Source organism: Eleutherodactylus coqui, chromosome 4 (assembly GCF_035609145.1).
Source record: "Eleutherodactylus coqui strain aEleCoq1 chromosome 4, aEleCoq1.hap1, whole genome shotgun sequence".
Classification (NCBI taxonomy): Eukaryota; Metazoa; Chordata; class Amphibia; order Anura; family Eleutherodactylidae; genus Eleutherodactylus; species Eleutherodactylus coqui.
Window position 1 is genome coordinate 279,139,866 of NC_089840.1, and position 17,788 is coordinate 279,157,653.

General features: G+C 46.1%; 1 protein-coding gene and 1 pseudogene across 1 annotated transcript in view; both read left to right on the forward strand.

The window, feature by feature from the left end:
• Nucleotides 1–17,788, forward strand: part of LOC136624516 (zinc finger protein 585A-like) — a 55,161-nt pseudogene that overhangs the window by 14,646 nt on the left and 22,727 nt on the right.
• LOC136624494 (oocyte zinc finger protein XlCOF29-like) overlaps nucleotides 11,191–17,788 on the forward strand; it is a 55,353-nt gene continuing 48,755 nt past the window's right edge. Inside the window, exon 1 of the mRNA XM_066598479.1 lies at nucleotides 11,191–11,210. The gene's annotated coding sequence lies outside the window, so the exon portion shown is untranslated. The remainder of the gene's footprint in view (nucleotides 11,211–17,788) is intronic.

Below are 17,788 nucleotides of genomic sequence, written 5' to 3' on the forward strand. Positions count from 1 at the left end.
CGTTTGAACGTTCATGAGTAGATCCCTCTGTCTGAGGGTAGATTACTAAACTGTGTAGCGACAGAAATGCTAGAGACTCTAGGGCGGTACATATTATGTCCGGCGTCTGAGGAGACTTCTATAATCATGAATCTGGCTGCCATGATTTAAATTGAAAGGCAACAAACATTGTACCAAGGCCAATTCTTACACCCTCCAGAACAGTGTGGAAGGGGTGGAGAGTCAAGTTATCATTGATTAATCAAGCAATCTTCCTGTGTGCTCAAAACGTCCTACCTGTCTGTTATATAAAGCTAGTGTGCTTGTCTGTTGTGTAAAGCTAATCTTGCTGAGTTGTTTATATAGAAATAGTCTGTTTGTCTGTCATATAGAATTAGCATCAGTTCTGCTCAACTGTAAGAAGGGATTGTTAGCAATGAGAACGCATAGGCTGGGTTATAGCCAAGATTAATACACCGTACACAGCGGCGCGCTGTGAGTTTGGACTTTATAGGTTAGATGTTCATGATTGGATCCCTTCTAATAATTTTTTAAAATTCTGTGCAACAAGATTCTGACAAAAACTGTTATTAGAATCCACTGTTAATGATGCATATTTTGAGTTTTCTTTTGTAGATGGTACCAGGGTGAGGATTGATGACTCCAAACCAGATATGCAGAGGTCACACAACAAGATGTCCTAAACGCAGAAGCTCTGCCTCCGCATGTCTCAGTGCAAGAAGCGGAGCCGAAGGCCCTCACTGAGGCATGTAGAGTGGTAGAAGGTAAGACGGCAACTCTTTACACTGACTCCTGGAATGCATTTGGCATAGCTCATGATTGCGGCCCAATATGGATGGCCAGACAGCTTGTTATCTCGGTAGGACAGCCAATTAAGAATGGTGCAGCGGTGCAGAGTCTCATGGAAACCCTACTACTACTACCTGGCAATGGAGAGCTCACACCGATTTCTACAATGGAGAAGCGAGAGACGACACCCTCGCCAACAGCACAGCAAAGGCAGCGGCCCTCAAGCCGTGAAAGAAAGAGGAGAAAGATACTGACAGCATGAGTCAGTGGTAAAAACTTTGGACTTTGATAAAAACTTTGGACATTGATAAAACTTTGGACATTGATATGTCAAGGACTTTACAGTTACAAGCCAATGAGGAAGGAAGGCAAAATGGGCTAAAAGACGAGAGCAACAGAACAGGACGGCGTATGGCGAACAATCAACAGAACTTGCCTACAGAGGTCCCTGTCCCCCATGATGGCCCAACTGGTACACAGAATCAAAAGCAGTAATGACGTCGTCACTGAACAAGAATGGGTGACACCTGGGTTCTCTGTAGCTGCTGCATCATTTGTCCAGTTTGCATGATCTTTGCCATGTGCCAGTCCGGACAGAAGTAAGGTGGCCATATAACACTTGCCTTGACCACTCTACCCATTTCAGAGATTGCCAATTTGACCACATTCAGCTCACACCTCTTGGGGAGTATAAATATGTGCTAGTTGTTGCTCAAGTCTTTTTCAGGTTGGAGGCCCACCCTGATACTAAGGTAAATGAGCAGGTAACCACAGAAGCTCATGAATGAGGTAATCTGCAGATACAGGGTACCGGAAGTGAATGAGGTAAACGAAGGTACACACTTCATAGGTGAAATAATTGGACAGGGGAGTGTGCCTTGGTAAAGCCCTTATGCTCCTCCACATCCTGTCAGACAGCATTGAGGATAATGAGGTTACCCCCAATAGTTACTTTATCTCGATCCAACTCTGCTGTGTTCTGTAGTTATCCTGTCATGTTGGTCTATCCTTGTTTTCTGCATAGGTACGGCGGTTCCTTCCAGTCTTGTCACTAGGTAGTGTAGGGTCAGTGTAGGCGGCCTGGACGTGTTCACCATCAGGGCTATCTCCAGGAGGGACATTGGTGTGGGTGAAGATCAGGGAGTCCAACGCCGTGCGTACCTGTACATACTACTAGTATTGTAACAGCACACTAGAGTGAGAAGAGAGGCTCCTGGTGGTAGTATTGACCTACACATGTACATTGACGTCATAGGACAGCCAAGGGGGTACCTGACGAGTTTTTAAAAAAATTAGAGACCACGTTAAAGCTAGATCCGAGTCCATTTTTCTGATCATTATAGTAAACAAAATGTTGACTGGATTAATTATGTTTATAATTAAATTAATTAAATTATACTAGAGAAGCCTTATAGGGACTAGTCGACCAATAGGACCTACTTCGACTATGACTTTTCAAAATAGAATGGCACTAGGTACGATTTTAGCCAAAAAAGGGGAGTGTCTGTAAGATGATAGGGGTGACTTGTACCTACATTCCAGACAAAACGTGACCCGCGGGTAAAGACGCAGTTTCCATTAAGAAGCTGACCGCACTAACTAAAAAGAGCTAACCTTAGTCTGTTTCCTCAGTTAGGTACATACCTAACAGCAGAATAGAAAAAATAAGTTTTAAACCATTGTGTATTTGGAACACTGTGATAGGTTTTCGCTAAGATTTTGCTTTGTTTTATCTGCAGTGCACTCTGCTCATGCCACGCAACATGCCGGTGTTACAACGCCCCTGGTCCTGTTACCTTGCCACCTCTGGAAAAGGGAAGTGGGAATAATCCCCTTGTAGTTTGTCCTTCCAGACTGATAGATATGATTATGCACTTACTAATGAGACAGAGGTTCAGTCATGTTGATCAGGCATTAGACAGCCCTAATTTTGCACTCTTTGCGGATGAATCGAGGTAGCGTCAAGAAGGCGGGTTCTACACAAGTTATGCAGTGTTTACCTGAAATAGTAAAAGCCGCACCTCTCCTAACCTAATGCCTCGAGATCCCAGGTGGTAGCCTAGACCTCCACATGTACCAAAGACCCGATTGCCATAAACCCACAGCTAGGTATCGGAGGGGCATTTACAGCCTAAGCGACAGTTGTGAAAGACCGCCGCTCTACTGAGTTTTCAAAACATTCTACACTAGAGTTTATCCTGATAAAGAAGTTATTAATTATATTTGTCACCTTTATAGTCATCCTAATTTCTGTTTGTTGTTGCATACAGTGTATTCCGACCCTGATGACTACCTGGTTCACCTGTCTCACTATGATGTCCAACAAAAAGCCCACTGTCAGCGCAAACGTCATCATCATGGATCCAGAATATGATGATGTCGAACCTATACCCCCATGGCAGTGATAGCCCCAGTCTACAACACAATGCAAGTCTAGGGTCAGCGGTGGGGGATTGGGGTGGGACAGAGTAGGGTGAGTTTAGTGAAACAGATAGTTTCAAGGGGGGTCTGTAGTGGAAACCCAATATTTCTATATTTGGGACTGTGGGCCTTTGGTAGTGGACATTTGTGAATTTAACATTCTGTATAACAAAATGTCATGTTTGTTTTCTATTCGGATACATCGATATATGTTCTTACAGCTATGCAATATCTCTACTTCCTGTAATGAAACATCTTTTTCTCAAACTCTGCTGACAAGATGAAATTTAACATAGACACGCTATATTTTTCCATCTGTTTTGCAACTTTAGAAGTAGGATCAGACATAAATAACCGCACTTGAGACAAGTACCGCTTTTAGATACCGCAATAATTACCCAAGCAATTTTACTGGAAACGTATGCAAATAACATGGGAGATTTAGGCAATTAATAATTCATGATGTAACATCCAATCATATCGAAGGAACCACACGTGGGTCCAAGACAACCCACTCATCCCATCCACCACCTGATGGCCAATCACAGATGACCGGAGGATGGAAGAATTCCAAGATGCTTATCCAATAATTAAACAATACGTTGTATCTATGTAATCTTTTGACCTGCCCAGATAGGCAGATAGGTTAAACTCTTTTAAAAGAGGCTGCGCGCCCAACATTAAAGCAGAATTGAGGAAGCTTATACATGCTGAACCTGTGTCAGTGTGAAAACTTCTTATGCGCATAATCAATTCAGAATTAATATGGAAAGGGTGTAAACATTCCAAATTGATCAAGTCGGTGGACATAAAAGGAAATCCACGACAGGGTACCACAAGGCTCTGTTCTAGGCCCAGTGTTCAACATTTTATAAATGATCTGGAGGAGGAAATTGATGGAAAACTGATTACATTTCCCGACGACACAAAGCTAGGAGGGATAGCTAATGCTAGGGAAGAGAGAGGGCAATAAAAATGAAAAAGAAAACCACACAGAATGGGAGGAATTGGGCTAAGCAGCAGCATGACTAAACATGAGTCAGCAATGTGATGCAGCAGCCAAAAAGGCAAACACAATTCTGGGATGTATTAAGAAAAGCATATAGTCTAGCTCATGTGAAGTTATTATTCCCCTCTACTCTTCCTTAGTCAGACCTCATCTGGAATACTGTGTCCAGTTCTGGGCACCCCACTTTAAAAAAGACAGACAAACTGGAGCAAGTTCAGAGAAGAGTTACCAAGATGGTGAGCGATCTGCAAATCATGTCCTATGTAGAACAGTTAAAGGATCAGGGAATGTTTAGCTCGCAAAAGAAGGCTGAGAGGAGACTTAACAGCTGTCTACAAATATCCTGAAGGGCTGTCACAGTGCAGAGGGATCAGCCCTATTTTCATGTGCACAAGGAAAGACCAGGAGCAATTGGATGAAATTGAAAGGAAGAAGACACAGATTAGATATTAAAAAAAACTTTCTGACAGCGAGGGTGATGAATGAGTGGAACAGGTTACCACAGGAGGTGGTGAGTTCCCCTTCAATGGAAGTTTTCAAACAAAAGCTGGACAAATATCTGTCTGGGATGATTTAGTGAATCCTGCACTGAGCAAGGGGGTTGGACCCAATGACCCTAGAGGTCCCTTCCAAATCTACCATTCTATGATTCTATATAATTGATGTTCCCGTTTTCAAAGTCCATTCTCAAAAGAGAGCTTCATGTCTTTAGAAGGACGACTCAGAGAAGAGTTACTTTTGCAGCCTCCTTTAAACTTTGTTAGGAGGTCCTCAGAATGCAGTTTACCTAAAAAATTATTTGAAGACTGAATTGTGTGGTTATTATCTAACTTCTCTTCAGGCCCTATAAATATCCTGGACAATGCATCAGCCTTGCAATTTCGGGAACATGGGTAGTAGGACACAATGGAGAAAAACAGGGACCATCCTGCTTGTCTTGCAGATAACTTCTTGGTAGTGCGGAGGAATTCTAAATTTTTATGGTCTGTAAGCACAGTTACTGGATGATGGGCTCCCTACAAGCGTTGTCTCCATTTAGAGAAAGCTACCTTGATGCCCAGAAGTTCCTTGTTCCCAACATCATAGTTCTCTGTGGAAGATAGAGTATAGAACAGAAATGCGCACTGATGTAGTTGCACCCAAACTTGTCTGCGATGTTCCTCGAAATTGTCAGAGAATATGAGGATGTAGTCGAAATAGGCCACTACGAATTTATCCAATGGGTCTCAAAATATATCATTGATAAAGTGCTGGAAGGTAGCGGGAGCATTGTAGAAACGGTATCACTAGAGATTCGAAGTGGCCATATCTTGTTTGGAAGGCCGTCTTTCACTCATCTCTAGGATGGATCTGTACCAGATTATATGCTCCTCTGAAGTCCAGTTTAGTAAAGATCTGAAAGCTTCTCCAGCAGTTCTGAAAATAATGGGAGAGGATAGTGATTGTTAATGGTAATCTTGTTTAGTTCCCGGTAATCAATGCACAGGCAAAGAGTAGAATCTTATTTTTTTCAACAAAGAAAATGCGTGCCCCTGCCGGAGAGGAAAAAGGCCGGATGAAGCCCTTTTTTAGATTTTCATCCAGATGTTCCCCAAAGGCCCCTAACTCTGGTTCTGCGCTGTTGAATATACTCCAAAATAGAATAAAAGATCCCGGGAACAGCTCAATAGGATAGTCATATGGCCTGTGAGATGGCAGCTAGTCAGCCGCCTTCTTGTTGCAAACATCCTTGAACATCCAGTAGTGGGTTGGTAATTTCTCCAAATCCTGTTGATCATCCTTGGGGTCCTGTACTGGTTCAGGGGCAGATGGTGCAATCTAGCAGTTTTCCTTACAGTATTCTGAGGGGAAAGCAATGTTCCTGGTTTCCCAGTTGATAGAGGGATTATGGGTAGAAAACCTGGGGATCCTGAGAATCACTGGAAATTTAGGGGATGAGATGAGTTGGAAGCTGATTAGAGATGAGCAAATCTACTCTTTTCGAGCAATTGCTCGATTGAGCACCGCGTTTTTCGAGTACTTCAGTACTCGGGGGCAAAGATTTGGGGGGCGCAGGGGGAGGAGTGGCGGAGCGGGGGTAGCAGCGGGGAACAGGGGGGAGCCCTCTCTCTCCCTCTCCCCCCCACTCCCCACTGCAACCCCCCACTCACCCACGGGGCCCCCCGAATCTTTTCGCCCGAGTATGGAAGTACTCAAAAATCGCGGTACTCGGGCGAAAAAGGGGCGTGGCCAAGTAGGCTCGCTCATCTCTAAAGCTGATGGTTTCTTGATGGTCAGGGTTCATGTGGAGCTCCAGTTCAACTGTCTCCTGTATGATGGACCTGAAGGCAAGGCTCATCCACGGTTTCCATATCTATTGGTATGGACTTGAGTCTGGTTGCAATATCTCTGTCATGAGCAAATGTTAAGTCGATGAAGTTCCTTCCTGCTTTCGAATCCAATATCGCTGAGCACTGTGTCTTCTGATCGCCCATACAATCTCAATTGGTCCTTTGGAGCTTGTTTGGCCAGTTTAGGGCATAATGTCCTGAGCTCCCATAATAAAGGCACAGATTTTCTGCCCGGTGCCTTTGCTTTTCCATGGTGGAGAGAGATTTGTAGATGACATCGACCTGCATGGGTTCAGGAGCAATTTCAGTCCTTGGGTGGGGACTCAACATGGACTGACTGAAAGAGTACAGGGTGCTGGTGCCTGAACCCCACAGTATCTCCTTTTGATGCTCAGAAAGTCTCTGGTCAATCCGGATAAATACCTAGATGAAGTCTTCCAGGTTATCAGGAGCCTCCACTCTGGCAAGTTTGTCTTTTACTCACTCAGATAATTCCTGGCAAAATTGGCTCCACGTGGTATCATTCGCCCAGTGACAAAACTCTGCTGTATGTTCTGCAATGGAACATCGCCCTTGTCGTAGGCTATGTACCCTCCCTTCAGCTATGGCACAGTGGTTTGGATCATCTAAGACTTCCCCCATAGTGGCTGTGAAGGAATTGATGCTGTTGAGGAGAATAATGTTGGTTTCTACGCATGGCGAGGCCCAGGCAAGCGCCTCATCAGTGAGGAGGTTAATGATAAAGAATACTTTTTTCCGGTCACTGGTGTTGGCTGCATTTGAGAATAAATCTAGCATTGAAGGAGGCAGCCTCTATACTGTCAGCGATCCCCACTGAACTTTGTGGGCAGTGCCATGTGGACATCAGAGCTTGAATGATGCAAGTCCAGAAGTTGCTTCTATAAACTGGTGATTTCCTTCTGCTGGTCTAGCACCAGTGTCTTTAATCCAGCAAAATTCTCTTGATAGGAGGCGCAAAATTCCTGGAGCTCTGTAACTTGATTCCATAGAGTGGTCACTATGGGCTTCATGTTTTGTTATGCCTTAACGACACTGTATTGGAGCCACAGGTGTAGTAGCCACACCGGTCACAGGAGAGTAGTCAAGATAACCAGGAGTCATTATTGGGAAGTCGCGTATGCAGCACAATGGGATGAGATGGAAGGGTAGCCAAATGGAAGCCAAGGGTGAGCAGCAGTAGATATCGGTATGCAGTACAATGGGATGGGATGGAAGCCAGGGGTCAGCAGCAGGAGGTATCGGTGCAATTGCAAATGAGCAGAATGAAGAGGCGCTTGATCAGGGTGGTAGAGCACAATAATCACAAACTGGATCTGAGGCACAGTCAGGCTTTTATAGAAAGTCCTAATTAGTAGCAGGGCGGAGTCAGGACAGGGAGACAGGAAATGGACTTAGCAGTAGCAAGGAAACCTAGAAGGCGGCTGGGTTTTAGCAAGGAACTGTCCAAAACCTGGATAGCGCAGGGGAGACCTGCTGACTGGAGCTCAAGAGGTCCCGGGTTCGAGTCCTGACACACATTGGGTGTCTGGACTCAAAGCCAGGACTTCTTGCTCTCCAGTCTGCAGGACCATAAAAACACGTTGACCCTGTAGATTAAAGCCCTGGGGTCTGTGCATGTGACAGCTCCCAGCTGCGAGAGGTAGCTTCTAGCAGGGAGCTGTAATCGAGGGCTGTGGTGTGTGATCCCAAGTCACATGATATTCAACGTATAACAGCGATCGCATAAAAGTTTTAAAATTTTAATTGAAGTTAAAGTTTCATCTCCCCTCACTGATTGCATCCGTGACAGGAGCAGAAACAACTCACATCCGACCTCCACGATGTCCCGCTGCGATCTGGTCCTGCAAGGAGCTGATGCCGCTTTCTACGCATGTGCAGAAGACGAAATCGCTCGGGAAATTAAAAATCTCTCTGCTCCTGGCAAAGATAGCCGAGAGCAGGCAAATATCACTGGGGGCCGCTGTTTGCTTTCCTTGTTCACACGATCACTGTTATCCAATGGATACATTGAAAAAGAAGTTTAAAAATTTAGTGTCTCATCTCCCCTCATGGATCATATTCAAGAGGAGAGATGAAATTACTTACCTAAGGCCCCCAGATTTGTCTCCCAATGGTATCTTTATCCACTGACCTTTTCCCGACTTATGCGCACGGACGAAAGCGCAGAAACTGGGAAGGACTGGAGAAATTAAAAATCTCCTTGCTCCTGGTAACCAAAGGTAGAGAGCCTGGAGCAGTGACCGGAGGGCTCATTGAGCTGTCCATGGTCACATGATCACAGTTATCAAATGGTATAAAAAGGTAGCAATCTACCTTAGACCAGTCTCACACGACCGGATAGGAATTGTGGATTTCAGTAATACACAGATCAATCAAATGCCACCGGCTGCTCCTTTCATTTTGGGCCCCGTTGTGCATACAGACATAATATTAGGGCCACAATGGGTATTTTTCTCAACATAGGACAAACAGGGGTATCCTTTTTTGGGTGCAAATCCTCATTTTCATGTGCACTATAGAAAAAAAACTGTCATTAAAATAAGATATTTGCAAACATATGAAATTTTATTTTTTCTCCTCTAAATTGCATTAACTCCTGAATAAAACCTGTGGGGTCAAAATACTCCTGCCCCCTTCAGTGAATATATTAAGGGGTGCATTTTTTAAAATGGGGTCGTTTGTAGGGGTATCCATTATTTTGACACCTTTGCAATCTTGGCTTGTTGCAGGAAAACAAAATGTTCCTCAAAAGTTTAAAAATTATTTTTAAATTTGTACGTCTCCTCAATGGTTAAAAAACTGTAAAGTTTTTCCCATGTGCTTCCAGAATAAACAGATATGAATATATATTTCTCATAAAAAATGTGTACAGTGTATTTGCACATATTTGACATATTGCAGTTGAAAATGTGTAAAAAAAAAAGGCAATTTTTTTCAAAATGTTTCTAATTTTGACGCTTTTAATAAATATCCACAAATTGTATCGGTTTATTTTTACCACATAAATGAAGTACAACATGTGGCAAGAAAACGTTGTAAGACTTAAAGGGGTTGTCCCGCGGCAGCAAGTGGGTCTATACACTTCTGTATGGCCATATTAATGCACTTTGTAATATACATTGTGCATTAATTATGAGCCATACAGAAGTTATAAAAAGTTTTTTACTTACCTGCTCCGTTGCTGGCGTCCTCGTTCCCATGGAGCCGACTAATTTTCGCCCTCCGATGGCCAAATTAGCCGCGCTTGCGTAGTCCGGGTCTTCTGCTCTCTTCAATGGAGCCACTCGTGCAGAATGCCGACTCCGTGTAGCTCCGCCCCGTCACGTGCCGATTCCAGCCAATCAGGAGGCTGGAATCGGCAATGGACCGCACAAAAGAGCTGCGGTCCAGGGAGGGAGCAGACCCCGGCGGCCATCTTCAGCAGGTAAGTATGAAGACGCCGGACCGCCGGGATTCAGGTAAGCGCTGAGCGGTTTGTTTTTTTAACCCCTGCATCGGGGTCGTCTCGCGCCGAACGGGGGGGGGGTGTTAAAAAAAAAAAACCCGTTTCGGCGCGGGACAACCCCTTTAATTGGAAATGCAAAACTTTTAGAGAGTTATTTTATGTTAAAGTGTCACATGTCAGATTTCCAAAATTTGGCCTGGTCAATAAGGCGCAAACAGGCGTGGTCACTAAGGGGTTAAACCCTTTTTCACACTCTTTACTTATTCCTCATAGAGAACTTAAATTTGCGATCATTTGATTGCTTGTGCTATATACTGCTATACTTCAGTATTGCAGTATGTAACGTTTTTTGCAGTTTCCTTTCAAGACCTGTCATGGGTGCGGCAGCTGTGGGTGGGAGGGGGCCAATCAGGTGCAAGAAGGGGTGTCCCTCTGTTGTTAACTGTTGAGACATGCGATCAGCTTTGACCTCAAAACCTAAATATTAACTGCTGTGATCAGAGCGACAATTACTGCAGCTGTGAAAGAAATGCTGATATCTATCAGGCACGGAGCGGACTCGGCTCCCAGGTCACCATGCACACTTCAGAACCGCAGGGCGCTAATATCTATCTGGCAATCCTGAAGTGGATAAAAGTCTAATACACAGGCACTGCTCCTCCATCTCTCACACACACTCTTCTCCGCTCCTCCGTCTCGCACACGCTCGGCTCCGCTCCTCCGTCTCTCACACGCGCTCGGCTCCGCTCCTCCGTCTCACACGCGCTCGGCTCGGCTCCTCCGTCTCTCACACGTGCTCGGCTCCTCCGTCTCTCACACGTGCTCGGCTCCTCCGTCTCTCACACGCGCTCGGCTCCTCCGTCTCTCACACGCGCTCGGCTCCTCCGTCTCTCACACGCGCTCGGCTCCGCTCCTCCGTCTCTCACACGCGCTCGGCTCCTCCGTCTCTCACACGCGCTCGGCTCCTCCGTCTCTCACACGCGCTCGGCTCCGCTCCTCCGTCTCTCACACGCGCTCGGCTCCATCCACTCTCTGAATACATCCTCACACAGCAGAGTCCTGCATCCACTGAGCGGAGAGACCTGGTCATGTGACCCCTTGTCTCCTCCCACACACTGATCACATGACGGTGACATCATCACAGGTCCTGTAAGCACAGAACAACCCCACAGCTCCTGTCCGGCTGCAGGTGGAGGTATGTGGGGTCTCCAGCACTGGGGGACAGGTATCATTAACCCCTTCAGCCCTGGCCTCCCCATGGATTTCACCACATGTGACGTCTTTCTGCAGAACAAGTTAGATTTTTCATTGACGCCGTTTTGACTTCATATAACTTATTATCTGGTAATAAAGCGCCCGCCGGGTCTGGAGGAACCAAGATGGCGGCCGGCTTCTCTCGCTCCCTGCAGCGCTGTGTATTAGTAGCGCCGGTAGTCCAGGGCGGCTCTCACACAGGCATTTGAACATGCAGCGTATGATTTAGCCCGTGTTGGAGGCGCCGCGTTAAGACGCTCGTCTGAAGCCCCAGTGAGATCAGTAGAAGCTCAGTACGGGTTTAGCGCGATGTTTCCAACGCCCACTAAATGCTGTTAAAAATTGTCCCGGTCCTGTTGCTATTGGTAACGTCTAGAGATGAGCGAACCTACTCGTTTTGAGTAATTACTCGATCGAGCACCGCGATTTTCGAGTACTTCCGTACTCGGGTGAAAAGATTCGGGGGGCGGCGTGGCGGAGCGGAGGGTAGCAGCGGGGAACAGGGGGGAGCCCTCTCTCTCTCCTTCTCCCCCCCACTCCCTGCTCCAACCCCCCACTCACCCACGGGTCCCCCCGAATCTTTTCGCCCGAGTACGGAAGTACTCGAAAATCGCGGTACTCGAGCGAAAAAGGGGCGTGGCCGAGTAGGTTCGCTCATCTCTAGTTACGTCCTGTTGTAGCTCACATACAGCAGGGGGCGCTATGTAGAAGACGCCATTACTCCACAGCTGGGCTTACATGTGGGGGCGGGGGAAGCAGCAGCTCCGCCCCTCAGGAATACGATGCGAGGCGCAGGGAAGCATCACTGCAGTCTCCACGGGGCGGCAGGATGAGCGGCGCCGGCGCTGCACCTCGGTGCTGTCAGTACAGACAAGCGTGTAATCCTCACCGCGGTCCGTGGATGTCGTTGGGCCGCAGCTATGAACAGGACAGCACAATGGCTCCTCCCTCTGTAGGGTTCTGGTACTGCGGCGGCCGGCGGCTCTGGGATCGTAGAGCTATTCCCACCCACCGACACCAATGACTTGTCTGACTAACTGGCCGTGTCTGCAGGTCTCTGGGGGAGATAATGGGAGCCTCGGCGATAATATCATAGCCCATGCGTGTATATATACATAGTGTTTCCCAAAAAATAAGACCTTGTCTTATATTCATTTTTACACCAAAAGAGGCACTAGGTCTTATTTTGCAGGGATGTCTTATTATACTTACCTAGCAGGTTCGGTCCAGGGCCCTCCTGCTGCTCTCCACACCTCCAACATGCTTCTTACAGTCCTCGGTTGCCCACAGAAGATCACTTCCTGGTTACGGGATTCAGAAATCCCACCTCCAGAAAGTGATGGCGCTGATTGGTTCTCGAGCCAAAAAAAGCAGCACTTGATGAAGCAATGCGATGGCTGTGATTGGTTCATTGAGCACTGCATTGGTTGGCTGGGCAGAGGTTAAAGAACCAGTCCCAGCTATTGTATTGTGGAGGTGGGATTTAGGAATTAGCTGAGCTGTGGCATTATTGAGCCTGCTAGATAACATATTCCTTTTTTTATGTAATATAGCTAGAGCTTATTTTTGGGGTAGGGCTTATATTTCAAGCCTCCCTGAAAATCCTGAAAAATCATGGTAGGGCTTACTTTCAAGATATGTCTTATTTTTGTGGAAAGGGTGTGTGTGTGTGTATATATATATATATATATATATATATATATACATATACACACACACATGCTGCCCTAGAAGAAGTTGTCATGGTGCTGTAAAGCTCGCTCTGCAGTTCTATCTCGGGCAAATATGTGTGATTAGATGAACAGTCTTGTCACCTGTGTAGTGATCTCTTCTGCCGCTTGTGTAGAGCTTGTTGACCACTAGACGCCTCCACGGCGCAGAGAAGTGATTTCACCCATTACCAGAGTCTGAGAGGGTAGCTGGATAGTCGTGCTGACAAATCACCCAGCACCTGGGCCAGACCAGACTTTTGAGACCAGTGGATACATGAGGGCACACAAGGCAACCGGGCACAGGATCACCAAACAGGCAACCCGACAAACCACCAGTAGAGAGGAGTGTCTGATTATCTGACAAGCACCAGCAGCGCCAAATGTTTCATTATCTGCCCTCCAGAGACTGGTTGCGCCATTATTACACCCCTGTGTCTGTTGAAACCATTTCCAGGCATTTGCCTGGAGAACATTTGTTTACACGTCCCCCATTACATGCACGGCCTGTGAACCCCACCGTCGCCTCCGCTGACAGTGATGTGGTCAATGATGAAACTGGATGCTGGGGGGTGGAACCTGGTTGTCTTCAGCAATGAATCCAGGTTTAGTTTGGGCGCTAACGACTTTGGTATTAGACCTATGAACATTTGGTTTAGTAGGCTACAGACCTGTGTCCACAGCCCGTCCACTACTTGGCATGACCACCAGGTGTGGAACTTGCTGCCCTTTTCTTGGCAACCACGAAATCATAGCAGGATGTTGATGGATATAGGCGGTGTGCCCTTTGTGGATCCACGTACGTTCTATGTAGAATCTTAATTGAGGTTTCCATAAGGGAGACCTGATGGCTGCCTTTAGATATCGTTGTGCAGCAATGTTGCCATCTTTCTGCTGTCATCTCTATCCCCAAGCCCTCCTCCCATTTTCTGATGAAAGGACACTTCTCTTCATTAGTGGGTTGGTTTAGTATACTGTAAATATATGAGAGAGAGAGAGAGTGTACCTCTCTGGGAGGTCATTGGTGCATAGATTTTCGACGGGTAAGTTTGGGGAGTGAGGAGGGCAGGGGCAAGGAGTGAATAAAATGAAACACTTAATTTATCCTTAGGAACTGGGGGGTTTGAATATGGCTTAGAATAGTTGTATTGTGCGAAGTGTAGATTTATTGAAGAAATGGCATAATGGCGTAATGTGATTTTGTCTCCACCATGTAAAACTGGAAAGGTCCATACTCATTGTGAACTGTGGGTTAGGGATTATAGGAAGAACTGGGGAGATTTTAGAAGAGAGCCTATACTTAAACCTGGTGCTTCTCCACAGCAGGAGAGAGGACTCACCAGAACAGTCCCGGGAGTATGGGGTGTAAAGTGGCGCTCTGTGAGTCTCCGTAAGCTTGATGAGGTGCGGCGGTCTTGCACAGAAGACGCTCAACAAGCTGCTCCTGGAACTGCAGGAAGGCGAGCGTTCCCGGGGCTTCTTGTAAATTACGTATTACAGGTAGCGCTCTGAATAACGCCGGGTTCCAATGGCCGTATGCATCATTATTTTGCGGAGACCCGCAGCAGATCCCAGCTGTGAGCCCGGCTGTGGACCTGCATGTGGCCACATAATGTACTGCGCATAACTGCCTACTCAAACAGGTGGTCATGCGCAGCACACCTTATTTTGTTTACATTTCTCAGGCCGTCGCTTAGCGATGACGCGGGTACCCACAGCCTGTACACAATGTAGTTACGTATGGTCTGCGGTTATATCCACAACCATTCAGCGCAATGGGGCTCTATGTTGCAGATATCTGCGGTAAAAAAGAAACCCGCTGCGTTCTGTTTTCTGTGAGTGGATTACATTATTCCGACCCGCTAATGTGAGCGGAAATATGTAATCCACTGCATTTGATTGATCCACGTATTACTGTGCATGAAACACTTGCGGAGTTCGCAATTTCCCTCTGCTCTTTTGAGACAGGCTTAAGGTAGATCGCTACCTTTTTATCACATGACTGGGGACACTTAACGATGCCACCAGTCACTGCCCTAGGCTCTCAGCTACCTCTAGTAGCCAGAAGCAAAGAGATTCTAAATTTACCAGGCTCTCCCCGGCTCCTTGGCATGTGTCCAGCATTTCTGCACATGAGCAGAAGCCTTGCAGCAGGTCCAGACTGCCATGGGACATCACAGAGGATGGAGGTGAGTAGTTTCAGTTCCTCTCATGTCTCTGATCCATGAGATGAAACTTTAACTTTCTCTGTTTTTTCTCTTTTCCGCAATTGCCGTTATCCATTAGATAACGGCGATCATGGACCAAGGGACTAGTGACCGCAGTCTCTGGTGACAGGTCCAGCCTCCCGGCTACCTTCAGTAGCCTGGAGATTTCAAGTTACCCGGGCCTACTTGCCTTCTGCGTATGCGCGTGACGTAGGACATCTGTCGCACATGCTCAGAAGGCAGCATCAGGTCCGGGAAGACCAGAAAGCTCCGGGACATTGTGGAGGACGGGGGTGAGTACTTTCAGTTCCCCAGGTCATGAGAGGAGCTAAAACTTAACTTTTTTTTTTTTCTTCAATTTACTTTTGTCTCCCCCTTCAGGACACCCTGGAAAATTTCTTTCAGGGGATGGACTAAAATATCCTTGATTTTTTTATAGTATAGGGCAGTGCAACCATCTGGTCCAGGGACCTTTCCGAGCTTGAGTTTTTAATAATTTCAGTAATTTCTTCTTCATAAACATCTGCTTTCAAAATATCTCTCTGAGAGTCTGAAAGAAAAGGAAGTTTTGGTGATCTTAGAAATGGGGGGAGGGGCATATTCCCTTCCTTGGTCTTGTACAGTGTTTTATAACAGTCTAGCAAGGTGTTCTAAATTAAGTCTGGGGTAAGGCCCTTTTAGATACAACGATTTTCACTTAAAATTCACTCAAAGCCATCTTTTGAGCGATAATCATTGTGTCTAACTGCACTGACATCGTGCAGTTTTCGTTAGGCCGTCGCTCATCGTCGTCTTTCAGCGTGCTGAAAGATCAGCTATCAGTTATCAAGGATTCACAGCGGGATACAGCTGATACTATTTCAGCTGTATCCCGCTCCCTGATGACAGGCGGGGTATGAAGAACACAATTGTCCAGCTGTGTTTTCTATACCCCGCTCGGAGTGCTCAGCTGTGTAACAGCCGGGTGTTCCGAGCAGAGAACATCTGGATGCAGAAGACAAGCGGGGACACCCCGCTTCCCCCGCTCGGAACACAAGGTGATCGCTCAACGTTTCAGCGATCACCTTGCGCTGTAAAAACACAACGATTATCGCTCAAAAATCGCTTAAAAGATTTTTTTTAAGCAATAATTGTTGTCTGAACCAGCTTTAAGAAGTCGTTTTTCCCTGATGGGTATTTATTTTAAGGACATTGTTGATCTTTGCCCTATTCCGGAGACTGGCTGCTAATAAGAGGTCTGGTTTGTTTACAAATTTAAAATAAGGAGCCCGTGTCCACTGAAGAGCTTTTTCAACTGTCTGTGATAGTAATGCCTTGATTTGAATTTAGATGGCTTTAGTTGAAGCAAGAGATGGGTTTCGCTGATTCAAGGCTTCCAGGAGTAAAAGCTTTCTCAAGGGCTTGTTCCTTTTCCCATTTTCTTTTATATGCTATTTTGATCAGAAAACCTCTTGCATAAGCTTTATGAGCCAACCAGGTCCATGTAGGAGGAGAATCGGGATTAGTATTTTTTGCAAAATAGTCTGTGATGTTGCTTGTAGTTTGCATGAGTACGGTTAGGTCCCTAAAGGCCCATTTAGACACAACGATTCTCGCTCCAAATTCACTTAAAGCCGTCTTTTGAGCGATAAATATTGCGTCTAAATGCACGGACATCGGTCAGTTTTCATACACGAGTTATTCATCGTTCAATTCTAGTTGTTTTGAATCGAGCGATTAACTCTTATCTGCGGTGCTGATAAGATTTTTTTCAGCTCATGTCCCGCTGGTAGTTCACAGCGAGCTTTAATTGCAGAGAACAATACAGCTGTTTGCTTATACAGAACAGCTGTATTGCTCGCTGAGCGATAGCGGCCATGTCCCACTCTACCTGCCTGTTGAGATTAGTATATAGTTCAACCAAGAATAAAGGTTGGCTATTGGGGGGAAGTAATATGTGTACCCTCTCATGGAACCATGTGTTTATCTCCAACAATCGGCTATTGAAAGGGAAGTCAGAGCATCCAACTATCTTCGTCTCTGAGCCTTAGAAAAACTGTTGAGGTTAGTAGCTGCTCTCTAATCTCGAGGAGAATGGGATATTAAAATCTCCTGCCCACATTCGTTTAGTTGTTGTTAAATGGGTAAGCTTATGGCTAAAGTGTAGGAGTGTCGGGAGAGGGTCTTCGAGGGGGCATAGACATTTATAAAAGCCACTTTGGTCATATAATGTACCCACAATTGCTCAAAAACATCCCTCGTCATCCAGGTCAACCTGTTCCATGTGGAAGGGAAGAAAGTTATGAAATAGCATTAACACTCCGCTATGTTTGGTAGACGCAGATGCAGTGAAGAATCTTGAGTATGGCTGGGAGAGGAGGATTGGGAAAAATGAGGCTCCTGGATGCATTTGACATTTGGGCGATGTTTCATATATTAAAAGGACGCCTGTCTTCTATTCTGAGGGTCAGCTGTCTTCATTATCACTGGGATTCATGCTGCCTCGGCGGCTTGGAGAGCCTCCTCCAGGGATCTTGCAGAATAGGATCTTCCTTGATGGTGGAAAGAAAAAGCAAAGTGAAATCCCCACTTGTATTTGACGTTAGTCGCCTGGAGTGCTAGGG